The sequence below is a fragment of the Pongo pygmaeus genome, chromosome 19, assembly GCF_028885625.2.
Source record: "Pongo pygmaeus isolate AG05252 chromosome 19, NHGRI_mPonPyg2-v2.0_pri, whole genome shotgun sequence".
NCBI lineage: Eukaryota > Metazoa > Chordata > Mammalia > Primates > Hominidae > Pongo > Pongo pygmaeus.
This window is the reverse complement of record NC_072392.2, coordinates 100,332,087-100,346,014: the sequence shown is the minus strand read 5'-3', so window position 1 is coordinate 100,346,014 and position 13,928 is coordinate 100,332,087.

Here is a 13,928-nt window from a genome sequence, read left to right as displayed (position 1 = left end):
AACCCAACTGCTTTATCTCCACAGCCTCAGGCCCTGCAGGGCAAGGCGGGTCGTGCCCAGCACATGGGCTCTTGTCACCCCTCCTGCTTCTCCCGGCTCTCCGGTACCAGAATGTGGTGTCCAGGGGTCTCTGAAGTTCCTGGCTCAGCTCCTGCCAGGGGAGGAGGTGCTCTGATGGGCCTGAGGTGCATCCAAGTTGCAAATTAGCTTCAGGGAGACCTAAGAGAAACCACCTATCTTTATTATGAAGATACAGTTACCTTAAGTCACACAATTATCTTCACTTCAGTTATTTTTTTCTTTCGAATTAAAATGAAAATTAATGTAACGAATTGGAAATCTGATCCAGAGAGTAGCAAGGCCTGGATTCACCACCGGAAACAGCTGAAAATCCAGGCAAAGGATAGGAGGTGCTGGCTGGGGGGATGCCAGGCCTCGGCCAAAGGAGGACAGTGACCCCTGGGTGGGAACGAGGTGCCGGGAGCCCTAGAGTAACCTCAGCCTTCTGCCTGGCAGCTTCCAGGCCGGGCACAGTGAGAGGTGGAGTCCAGCAGACTCCCTGAGTTGAGGAAGTGGAGCTGAGAGTCTGGGGGAAAATGAGTCTGAGGATTGCAGGACAGAGCACCCGGGAGGAGCTGGCAGACAGTGGCGGGGTGCAGGGGCTGCAGGGGCTGTCCCAGGACCGCCAGGCAGGAGGCTATGGGGGCTCTCCTGTGAGCACTAGGCCAAGCACCATCAATGCGTGCGAGCAGGAAATCAGCAGAAGAATTAGAGAGAACAGTGTCAGATATTGCACAGGTCTGGAAACCAGTGCCTGTTCCTAGCAACCAGACTAGAAAACCTCAGAATTCATAAGACATTGAATACTCAGATGGGTTTGTCTCAAGGCCCAAGATCTATTAGCTAACTAGTTACTAGTTAGCTCTGGTTCACCTAAAACAAAACAAAAATCTTAAAAACAAGACCCCAAAGCATCAATTTTTTTTTTTTTTTTTTTTTTTTTTTTTTTTTTTTTTGAGACGGAACCTTGCTCTGTCTCCCAGGCTGGAGTGCAGTGGCGCAATCTCAGCGCACTGTAACCTCCACCTCCCAGGTTCAAGCCATTCTCCTGCCTCAGCCTCCCGAGTAGCTAGGATTATAGGCACGCACCACCACGCCTGGCTAATTTTCACATTTTTAGTAGAGATGGGGTTTCACCATGTTGGCCAGGCTGGTCTCAAACTCCTGACCTCAGGTGATCTGCCTGTCTCAGCCTCCCAAAGTGCTGGGATTAAAGGTGTGAGCCACTGTGCCCGGCCTCAAATTGTTTCCAAGTAAACTTACTCCATCCCAGAACAAAGCCCAAAAATATTTAGGAAAAATTCACAATCCCTGGGGCAACTAGTGAAAAATTAGCAGCCAAAGAAGCAAGAAAACAAGACCCACAAGGGAGAGAAAATCAGTCAAAACTGACCCTGGCCGGACACTGATGTTGGAATCAGCAGCCAAAGACATTAAAGTACTTATCGGCTGGGCACGGTGGCTCATGCCTGTAATCCCAGCACTTTGGGAGGCCGAGGTGGGCGGATCATGAGGTCAGGAGATCGAGACCATCCTGGCTAACACGGTGAAACCCCATCTCTACTAAAAATACAAAAAATTAGCCAGGCGTGGTGGCGGCCGCCTGTAGACCCAGCTGCTCGGGAGGCTGAGGCAGGAGAATGGCGTGAACTCCAGAGGCGGAGGTTGCTGTGAGCCGAGATTGCGCCACTGTACTCCAGCCTGGGCAACAGAGCCAGACTCCATCTCAAAAAGAAAAAAAAGATAAGGAGAAATAGGAGTATGTATGTGTGTGTGTCCTTATTTTTGCAGAAAGAAACACAGGAAGGATAAGTCCAGTGTGAGTGGAAAGGAGTTGAAGAAATAGTAGTAAAAGGGACCTTTCTCTGAGTATACCTTTCAATACAGTTTTGATGTTTTGTAAAGTCAAAACTAACCCTAACCCTCACCTTATATATGTGAAAAAAAATTAAGTCTACAAACAGGGGGACAAAACTAAAGTTAAGGATAAACAGAAACAGATGAACCAAACTGCACATTAAACTGATGTGGTAACCACACGGAAGAGAAAACCTGAACCACCTTCCGCGGGTATGTTCTAAAGATAGAAAGAATTCCAAAAAAATCTAGATTTTTTTTTTTTTTTTTTTTTTTTTGAGACAGAGTCTCACTGTCACCTAGGCTGGAGTGCACTGGTGCAATTTTGGCTCACTGCAAACCTTGACTCCTGGGTTCAAGCAATTCTTGTGCCTCAGCCTCCTGAATAGCTGGGATTACAGGCGCCTGCCACCACGCCCAGCTAATTTTTGTATTTTTAGTAGAGATGGGGTTTCACCATGTTAGTCAGGCTGGTCTCGAACTCCTGACCTCAGGTGATCTGCCCACCTCGGCCTCCCAAAGTGCTGGGATTACAGGCATGAGCCACCGCCCCTAGCCAAATCTTGATCTATTTTAGAAGATGTATTGTAAATGGGACAGAAGAGAAATACAGAATGGCAGAAAGAAGATAGCGGAGGTGATGGACTGTGACTGAAGGCATCAGTCCTCAGTAGACCCATGCCTTTAAAACGATATACGTGTGCACATGTGTGCATATCTATATTTATATCATTTTAAATTTGGTCTGCTAAAAAAGCCTGAAAATAACAATAGCCCCAAAGTAATGAGGACACCTGATACTAAAATCGTGCTCTTTAAACACCATTACCACTGACAAAACCAGGGCTCCCTACAAAACATGCTTGATTCCAGGGTTGGGGCAGGTAAAGTACAGAAAACGAGGAAGCGCTTAGAAAACAAAAACAAAAAAAAACAGTGATGTGAACACAGGAGCCAGACTGCATGCAGGGGCTTGCACTGGCCAAATCTAGGACGATTTGAGCATCAAAATGAATCACAGCAGTAATAAGTTAAACATACATCAAATTGGCCGGGTGCAATGGCTCACGCCTGGGAGGTCGAGGCAGGTGGATCACTTGAGCTCAAGAGTTCAAGACCAGCCTGAGCAACATGGTGAAACCCCATCTCTACAAAAAATACAAAAATTAGCCAGGTGTGGTGGTGTGTGCCTGTAGTCCCAGCTACTTGGGATGCTGAGGTGGAGTGCCACTGCACTCCAGCCTGGGTAACAGAGCCAGACCCTGTCTCAAAAAAAAAAAAAAAAATCAAAACATCACGTCAGGCTGGGCATGGTGGCTCACGCCTGTAATCCCAGCACTTTGGGAGGCCAAGGCAGGAGGACTGCTTAAGCCCAGGAGTTCCAGACCACCCAGGGCAACATGATGAAATCCCTTCTCTACAAAAAACAAAAATTAAATTAGCTGGGTATGGCTGTGCCTGCCTGTGGTCTCAGCTACCTGGAAGGCTGAGATGGGAGGATTGCTTGAGCCTGGGAGGCCAAGGCTGCAGTGAACCATGACTGCGCCACTGTACTCCAGCCTGGGTAACAGAGTAAGACCCTGTCTCAAAAAAATATATATACAATATTATATAATATTATATATAAATATATATAATATATATTTTATATATAAATATATATAATATATATTATATTATATATAAATATATATTATATATATTATATTATATAATATATATAATATATATATTATATTATATATATATATAATATATATATTATATTATATAAATATATAATATATATTATATTATATAAATATATATAATATATATATTATATTATATAAATATATATATTATATATTTATATTATATAAATATATATATTATATATATTATATTATATATAAATATATATATTATATATATTATATAATATATAAATATATATAATATATATTATATAATATATAAATATATATAATATTATATATAAATATAATATAATATATATAATATTATATATAATATATTATATATATAATAAATATATATAAAAATATATTATATATAATATATTATATATTATATAAAAATATATATATATTATATATTATATAAAAATATATATATATATTATATATTATATAAATATATTATATATATTATATATTATATAAATATATTATATATATTATATATTTATATAAATATATTATATATATTATATATTATATAAATATATATATTATATAAATATATATATATATATATAGTTGAAGGGAATCCACGCTTTCAGAATGTTGATGCGTGGAGCTCTGCAGGCTCTCTCCTCAGCAAAATAACCCCAACTGGTGAAAACATTTTAGTTTGAAAAGTCTCTGGAAATTCATTGAAAATCTCTGGAAATGTCCTAAGGGCACACAGCAAAAGGAGAAACATAGTTCAGGAGAATCCAGTAAATCCTGGCAAGATCAATGGGTCACAGCACCTTGATTCCCTTTGCTCCCCCTGCTCAACATGATGGCAGCTCCACTCAGAGGAGAGGCAGCCACGGACACGGGCTCTCTTTTCCCCAGCGGCCGGCCAAGGGCTGCAGCATCTCCCAGAGAGGGGCCGGCCACCAGCACATCTCACCCCCAAGTTCTGTATTGCAGAAGCTCTGTTCTGAGGAAGAGCAGCTGAGAGGTCTAGAGCTCCCTTCTTTCAGCCAAGCCCTCTGGTGGGGCGAAAGCTCAATCCTGGGGCCAGTGGCTGAGGTCCCCAGCCCCCTTACCCAAGCTTGCCTGTAGGGTGGAGAGTCCATGCCAGGAGAGGCCAGTTGAGAAGACCACGGGCTGCTGCCCCTGCTTAGGGTCCCATTCATAAGCCTGGTGTGCCACTCAAAGCAACGGCCTATGCCGCTACCAGCTGTGAAGCCGTGCTGGAGAGGGTCTACCAGGGGACAGTCAGGCCTCAAGAACACAGAGCTCCCCAGTCCTCCCCAGGGAAACCCAAGGGAACAAAGCTGAGGGGATGTCAAGCCCACGGCACTATCAAAAAACAATGGAGGCCGAGCATGGTGGCTCACTCCTATAATCCCAGTACATTGGGAGGCCGAGGCGGGTGGATCACTTGAGGTCAGGAGTTCGAGATCAGCCTGGCCAACATGGTGAAATCCCGGCTCTACTAAAAATACAAGAATTAGCCATGTGTGATGGTGCATGCCTGTAATCCCAGCTACTCGGGAGGCTGAGGCAGGAGAATCACTTGAACCTGGGGGGTGGAGGTTGCAGTGAGCCGAGATCGTGCCATTGCACTCTAGCCTGGGCAACAGAGTGAGACTCCATGTCAAAAAAATAAAATAAAATAATAAAATAGAGATTTTGGTGGCAAGCAATTTGGAGGCTGATAGATGAAGAAAGTGAGAACGGGGCAAAATTTTTGAAAAAATAATAGCTGAAAATTTGCTAAATATGTTGAAAACACTGATTTATAGGTGCAAGAAGCTCAGCACCCCCAAACAGGTTGAATCCAAACAAAACCACCGCCAGGCGTGTCCTAGACAAACTGCTGACAACCAAAGATAAAGAGAAAAGTCCTGAAATGGGGGTGGGGGTGGAGAACCCCACACACAGGGGAGCAACAGTAAAAATAATCTCTGGCCTCTCACAGAAGACAATGGAAAGCGTTCTGTCCCCCAACCAACTACCCACTTCTCCCCAGCAACCTCGAATCTCCCTCCGGTTTCTAAGAACTTACCCATTCTAGATATTCCATATAAGTGGAATCACTTATATAGAATTCATCCTTTTGTGGAAAGTCATTTATAAAGATAAAAATGTCAATCTTGAATTCTATAGCTAGCAAAAAAAATCCTTTAAAAACAAGGGTAAAATAGAGATATTTCTCTTTTTTTTTTTTTTTTTTTTTTGAGAGGGAGTTTCACTCTGTCACCCAGGCTGGAGTGCAGTGGTACGATCTCAGCTCACTGCAATCTCTGCCCACCAGGTTCAAGTGATTCTCCTGCCTCAGCCTCCCGAGTAGCTGAGATTACAGGCGTGCACCACCACACCTGGCTAATTTTTGTATTTTTAGTAGAGACGGGGGTTCACCATCTTGGCCAGGCTGGTCTTGAACTCCTGACCTCGTGATCCACCTGCCTCAGCCTCCCAAAGTGCTGGGATTACAGGCGTGAGCCACCGCACCTGGCCTTTTTTATTTTTTATTTTTGGAGATGGAGTCTTGGTGTGTCGCCCAGGCTGGAGTGCAGTGGCACGATCTTGGCTCACTGCAACCTGCACCTCCTGGGTTGAAGTGATTTTTCTGCCTCAGCCTCCTGAGTAGCTGGGATTACAGGTGTGTGCCACCATGCCCAGATAATTTTTTTGTATTTTTAATAGAGATAGGGTTTCACTATATTAATAGGCCAGGCTGGTTTCAAACTCCTGACCTCAAGTGATCTGTCCACCTTGGCCTCCCAAAGTGTTACGATTACAGGGGTGAGCCACCGACCCAGCCAATATTTTCTTTTCCCTCCCTCCCTCCTTCCCTCCCTCCCATCTGTCTTTCTTTCTTCTTTCTTTTTTTTTTTTTTTTTTTTTGAGACGGAGTCTCGCACTGTCTCCCAGGCTGGAGTGCAGTGGTGTGATCTCGGCTCACTGCAAGCTCCGTCTCCTGGGTTCATGGCATTCTCCTGCCTCAGCCTCCCGAGTAGCTGGGACTACGGGTGCCCGCCACCGTGCCTGGCTAATTTTTTCTATTTTTTAGTAGAGACGGGGTTTCACCGTTTAGCCAGGATGGTCTCCATCTCCTGACCTCGTGATTCGTCCGTCTCGGCCTCCCAAAGTGCTGGGATTACAGGTGTGAACCACTGCGCCCGGCCTCTCTCTCCCTCCCTCCCTTCCTTCCTTTCTTTTCTTTCTTTCTCTCTCTCTTTCTTTCTTCTTCTTTCTTTCTTTCTTTTTCTTTCTTTCTTTCTTCTCTTTCTTTCTTTCTTTCTTTTTCCTTTTTCTTTATCTTTTTTGAGACAGCATCTTACTCTGTTGCCCAGGCTGGAGTGCAGTGGTGCCATCCATAGCTCATTGTAGCCTCCCAGGCTCAAGGATCCTCCTGCCTCAGCCTCTCAAGTAGCTGGGACTATATAGATGTGTACCATCACACCTGGCTAGTTTTTATGTTTTATATTTTTTGTAGAGACGGGGTCTTGCTATGTTGCCTAGGCTGGTCTAGAACTCCTGGGCTTAAGCGATCCCCCTGCCTTGGCTTCCCTAAGTGTTGGGATTGCAGATGTGGGTCACCATACCCAACCCAACCTATATTTTCAGATAAATGCAAGCTGAGAGAAGTTCATCTCGATCAGACCTGGACTATAAGAAAGGCTAAAGGATGTTTTTTAGCCTAAAAGGAAAAGATACCAGATGGAATTCAGATCTACAGAAAGGAAAAAGCGCCTGGAAGTGGTAAATAAGCAGATAAATATAAGAAATATGCTTTTTGTTTTCTCATCATTTTCTTACAAGATAAAAAAAGTTTTGTAGAGTGGCCTTCGTAACTCTTGTAGCTATAAAATATATGTCAACAAGGAACAAGGAAATATATGTCACCAAGGGCTCAAGAAAACTATACTCATAAATTTATTACATTTCTGCAGCTGGAAGTATGATAGAAAGAGGGAAGTGGCAGGTATGAATTGTATAATATTAATTCGAAAGAGATTTGGAAAACTTAGGATATATGTTGAGTAGCCCTAGAACAACTAGAAAGCAATAAAATGAAGAATCACTAAGAAGCCAATAGAGGATATAAAATAGAACACTAAAACAATACTATTTGGCCAGGCGCGGTGGCTCACGCCTGTGATCCCAGCACTTTGGGAGGCCGAGGCAGGTGGATCACGAGGTCAGGAGATCGAGACCATCCTGGAGAACACGGTGAAACCCCGTCTCTACTAAAAATACAAAAAAAAAAATCAGCCGGGTGTGGTGGCGGGCGCCTGTAGTCTCAGCTACTCGGGAGGCTGAGGCAGGAGAATGGCGTGAACCAGGGGGATGGAGCTTGCAGTGAGACGAGATCGCACTACTGCACTCCAGCCTGGGAGACAGCGAGACTCCATCTGTCTCAAAAACAAACAAACGAACAAACAAACAATTTTATTATCGCAGAAGGAGGCAGGAAAGGAGCAGCAAAAGAACACAAAACAGAAGAGACAAGTAGAAAGAAGAAGGGAGAGGATAGACATAAACTCAACCATGCTACTAACTGTGTTAAATGTAAATGCCACCACACCTGGCTAATTTTTGTATTTTTAGTAGAGACAGGGTTTCACCATCTTGGCCAGGCTGGTCTTGAACTCCTGACCTCGTGATCCACCCGCCTCAGACTCCCAAAGTGCTGGGATTACAGGCGTGAGCCATCGCACTCGGCCTTTTTTTATTTTGAGACAGAGTCTCGCTTCACTGGAGTACAGTGGCACGATCTTGGCTCATAGCAACTTCCGCCAATTAATAGGAAGAAGATGATCAGATAGAAAAACACAGTCTCAACTACATGTTGTCAAAAGAGTCAGATTTTTAAATATGCAGAGACAATTAGTTGAAAAAGAAAAATAGCCGGGTGCGGCGGCTCACGCCTGTAATCCCAGCACTTCGGGAGGCCAAGGCGGGCGGATCATGAGGTCAGGAGATCGAGACCATCCTGGCTAACACGGTGAAACCCCGTCTCTACTAAAAATAGAAAAAATTAGCCGGGCTTGGTGGTGGGCGCCTGTAGTTCCAGCTACTCAGGAGGCTGAGGCAGGAGAATGGCGTGAACCTGGGAGGAGGAGCTTGCAGTGAGCTGAGATCGCACCACTGCACTCCAGCCTGGGAGACAGAGTAAGACTCCATCTCAAAAAAAAAAAAAAAAAAAAAAAAAATCCAAGAAAACAGTAAGAATTAAAAAGCAGGTGTAACTATATTGTTAATGGAAAAAGTAGACTTCATGATAAAGGGAGAGTCTTGGAAGCTTGGCCAGTTCCAAGGGTCAACCCAGCCTGGCTCTGGCCCCCCAGCCTATCACCTCCATCACCTGGAGGGGGTGAGAAGGCAAAATCTAAAGGCAGGTGTCCCATCATGCGGAAGGAAGGCACCCCAAGCCAAGGGCCTGGTGACCAGTTTTCCATCTTTGTAATTCGGTTATTCCAAAAGCATTATATAAATGGAATCATATATACCTCTTGAGATGGCCTTTCTGTTTCACTTAGCATAACTTTGAGAACTATCCATGTTGTTTTATGTATCCGTAGTTTGTGCAAATAGGGACATTTCTGCTCTTTGTTTCTTTTCTTTTCTTTTTTTTTTTTTTTTGAGACGGAGTCTCAGTCTGTCGCCCAGGCTAGAGTGCAGAGGTGCAATGTCGGCTCACTGCAACCTCCACCTTCTGCCATTGCACTCCAGCTTGGGCAGTAAAAGCGTAAGAGCAAAACTCCATCTCAGGAAAAAAAAAAAAAGCATAGATTATTGATTTGAGATCTTTCTTCTTTTCTAACATAGGTGTTGATAGTTAAAACTTTCCTTTGTTTTTTCAAGACGAAGTCTTGCTCTGTCGCCCAGGCTGGAAAGCAGTGGCATGATCTCAGCTCACTGCAGCCTCCACCTCCTGGATTCAAGTGATTCTCCTGCCTCGGCCTCCCTAGTAGCTGGGATTACAGGCACCTGCCACCACACCCGGCTAATTTTTGTATTTTTAGTAGAGACGGGGTTTCACCATGTTGGCCAGGCTGGTCTCAAACTCCTGACCTCAGGTGATTCACCTGCCTCAGCCTCCCAAAGTGCTGGGATTACAGACATGAGCCATTGCACCCAGCCAAAAATTTCCTTTTAGGAACTGCTTTATTGCATCCCACATATTTTGAAATGTTGTGTTTTCATTTGCATTAATTTCAAAATATTTTTAAATTTTCCTTTTGGTTTCTTCTTTGACCCATGGGTTACTCAGAAGTGTGTTATCAGTTTTCAAGTATTTGTGCATACCTCAAATTTCTATTTTTGTTTGTTTCTTATTTATTTATTTAGACATGGTCTCATTCTGTTGCCCGGGCTGAAGTGCAGTGGTGCAATCTCAGCTCACTGCAACCCCTGCCTCCTGGGCTCAAAACATCCTCCCATCTCAGCCTCCCAAGTAGCTGTGATTCAAGCACACGCCAACACACTCAACCAAGTTTTAATTTTTTTTGTAGAGCTGAGGTCTCACTATATTGCCCAAGCTGATCTCAAACTCCTGGACTCAAGCAATCCTCCCACCTCAGTCTCCCAAAGTGCTGGGATTGTAGGTGTGAGCCAGTGTGTGTGGCCTGGTTTCTAATTTAGTTCCACTGTGGCTAGAGAATAGTTTTCCAATTATTTTAATTTTAATTTTTTTTTTTTGAGATGAAGTCTCACTCTGTTGCCCAGGCTGGAGGGAAAATGTTTTATTGTGTCTTCTTTAATGGCCTAGTATATGGTATAGCCACATGGGTGAAGTTTTCCATAAATGTCTGTCAAGTCAGATTGATTGATAGTGTTTTTCAAATCTCCTACATCTTTGCCAATTTCTTGTCTAGTTGTCCTATTTCATTATTGAGAGTAAAGTATTGAAATCTTCAACTATTATTGTTAAATTATCTATTTCTCCCTTCTTTTCTTTCACTCTTTTCATTATTAATTTTGGGGCCCTATTGTTTGGTGCGTATGTGTTTATAATTGTTATATCTTACTAATGAATGGACATGTTTATCATCATAAAATATCTGTATAGGCTGGGTGCAGCGGCTTATACCTGTAATCCCAGCACTTTGGGAGGTAAAGGCGGGAGGATGGCTTGAGCCCAGGAGTTTGAGACTACCCTGGGTGACAAAGTGAGACCGTCATTTCTACAAAAAAAAAAAAATTAGCTGAACATGGTGATGTGCATCTATGGTCCCAGCTACTTGAGAGGCTGAGGCAGGAGGACTGCGTGAATGCAGGAAGTTGATGCTACAGTGAAGCCATGTTCCCATCACTGCACTCTAGCCTAGGTGACAGAGCGAGACCCTGCCTCAAAAAAAAAAAAAAAAAAGAAAAGAAAAGAAAAAGAAAAAGAGTCTGTATGTGTCTCTAGTGATATATTTTATCTTCATGTCTATTTTGTCTGATATTAGTATAACCATTCCAGTTCTTTTTTTTTTTTTTTTTTTTTTTTTTTTTGAGACAGAGTCTCACTCTGTCGCCCAGGCTGGAGTGCAGTGGCGCGATCTCGGCTCACTGCAAGCTCCGCCTCCCGGGTTCATGCCATTCTCTTGCCTCAGCCTCCTGAGTAGCTGGGACTACAGGCACCCGCCGACTCACCCGGCCAATTTTTTGTATTTTTAGTAGAGACGGGGTTTCACCATGTTAGCCAGGATGGTCTCGATCTCCTGACCTTGTGATCTGCCCATCTTGGCCTCCCAAAGTGCTGGGATTACAGGCGTGAGCCACCACGCCCAGCCTCCAGTTCTCTTTTGGGTACTGTTTATATGGTATATCTTTTCTCATATTTTCACTTTCAACCGGTTTGTGTCTTTGGGTCTAAAGTGTGTAGATTGTGGCCAAGTGAGGTGGCTCACACCTATAATCTCAGCACTTTGGGAGGCCAAGGCGGGCAGACAACCTGTCAAGAGTTTGACACCAGCCTGGCCAACATGGTGAAACTCCATCTATACTAAAAATACAAAAGTTAGCCAGACATAGTGGGGAGTGCCTGTAATCCCAACTACTTGGGAGGTTGAGGCAGGAGGATCTCTTGAACCCAGGAGTTGGAGGTTGTAGTGAGCCAAGACTGCGCCATTGCACTCCAGCCTGGGCAACAAGAGGGAAACACCATTTCAAAAAGATAAATAAAATTTTAAAAAAGGTGTATGAATGTAAAGAGCATATAGTTGGATCTTGTTTATTTCTTAACCCACTCTGAAAATCTTGGCCTTTTACTTGGAGTGTTCAATTCATTACCATTTAATGGTATTATTGATACAGTTAGATTTACATATGCCACTGGTTTTTTTTCTTTGTTTAGTTTTTGTGTTGTTTTGTTTGAGGCAGAGTCTTGCTCTGTCGCCCTGACTGGAGTGTAGTGGCGTGATCTCAGCTCACTGCAACCTCCGCCTCCTGGGTTCAAGAGATTCTCCTGCCTCAGGCTCCCCAGTAGCTGGGATTATAGAGGCCTGCCACCACGCCCAGCTAATTTCTTTCTTTTTTTTTTTTTTTTTTTGAAACAGAGTCTCACTCTGTCACCCAGGCTGGAGTGAGATGGTACAATCTTGGCTCACTGCAACCTCTGCCTCCTGCGTTCAAGCCATTCTTCTGCCTCAGCCTCCCAAGTAGCTGGGGTTACAGGCTCGTGCCACCACATCCAGCTAATTTTTGTACTTTTAGTAGAGATGGGGTTTCTACTAAATTAGCCCTATGCCTGGCTAATTTCTGTATTTTTACAAAAATTATGTATTTCATATGTATTTTTTTATTCCTCTGTTCTTCTGTTATTGCCTTTGTTGTGTTAAATGGATATTTTCCACTGTACCATTTTAATTTCTTTTATATATAATATAATGTATTTCTTTTTTTTTTTTTGAGACAGAGTCTTGCTCTGTCATCCAGGCTGGAATGCAGTGGTGCAGTCTCCGCTCACCGCAAGCTCAGCCTCCCGGGTTCACGCCATTCTCCTGCCTCCGCCTCCCAAGTAGCTGGGACTACAGGCACCCGCCACCACGCCTGGCTAACTTTTTTGTATTTTTAGTAGAGACGGCGTTTCACCATGTTAGTCAAGATGGTCTTGATCTCCTGACCTCATGATCCGCCCGTCTCGGCCTCCCAAAGTGCTGGGATTACAGGCGTGGGCCACCGTGCCTGGCCTATATAATGTATTTTTTTCTTATGATTGCTATGGGGATTTCAACAAGCATCCTAATTTATCACAATCTTCTTCAGATTAATACTTACTTAATTCCAGTAAAACACAGAAACTTTGCTCCAATATAATTTCCTTCCCTCTTCCTTCCTTTTTGCTTTATTTTTCATATAATTATATGTCTTTATATGTTATAACCTCTTTATAGTTAGAAGTTATACACCATAAGGTATATTTTTATTATTTATTTATTTTTTTTGAGACAGAGTCTCGCTCTGTTGCCCAGGCTGGAGTGCAGTGGTGCCATCTAGGCTCACTGCAAGCTCTGCCTCCCAGATTCATGCCATTCTCCTGCCTCAGCCTCCCAAGTAGCTGGGACTATAGGTGCCCGCCACCACGCCCGGCTGATTTTTTTTGTTTTTTAGTGGAGATGGGGTTTCACCATGTTAGCCAGGATGGTCCTGATCTCCTGACCTCATGATCCGCCTGTCCTGGCCTCCCAAAGTGCTGAGATTACAGGCATGAGCCACCGCGCCCAGCTAAAAGGCAAAAGATTTATATGATCTGGGCTGGGCGTGGTGGCTCACGCCTGTAATCCCAGCACTTTGGGAGGCCAAGATGGGCGGATCACAAGGTCAGGAGATCGAGACCATCCTGGCTAACATGGTGAAACCCCGTCTCTACTAAAAATACAAAAAATTAGCCGGGTGTGTTGGCGGGCACCTGTAGTCCCATCTACTCGGGAGGCTGAGGCAGGAGAATGGCGTGAACCCAGGAGGCAGAGCTTGCAGTGAGCCGAGATCGCGCCACCGCACTCCAGCCTGGGTGACAGAGCGAGACTCTGTCTCAAAAAAAAAAATCTTTTATCTTTTACAATTACTGGTTCCATATTGTGCTTAAATATTCTGAACCAGTAGGGCCTCCAGCCTCTGCTGATGGCGCTGTGTGTGGGTTGTGGCTGCATTTGGAATTCAGGTAGTTTTTACAATTTGGCCTTGGCTTTTACTTTTTGCTTGCACAAAGCCTCACGTTCGGCCAGGGCGGTGGACAGCTGGGGCCCTCACCTGTCTTTCCTTAGCGTGCACCCAACCTTGCAGACCACCAGGGACACCTGGCCACCTCTGAAGGCCACCAAGGCTGTTCTATCTGTGAATGCAGAAAATCTGAGA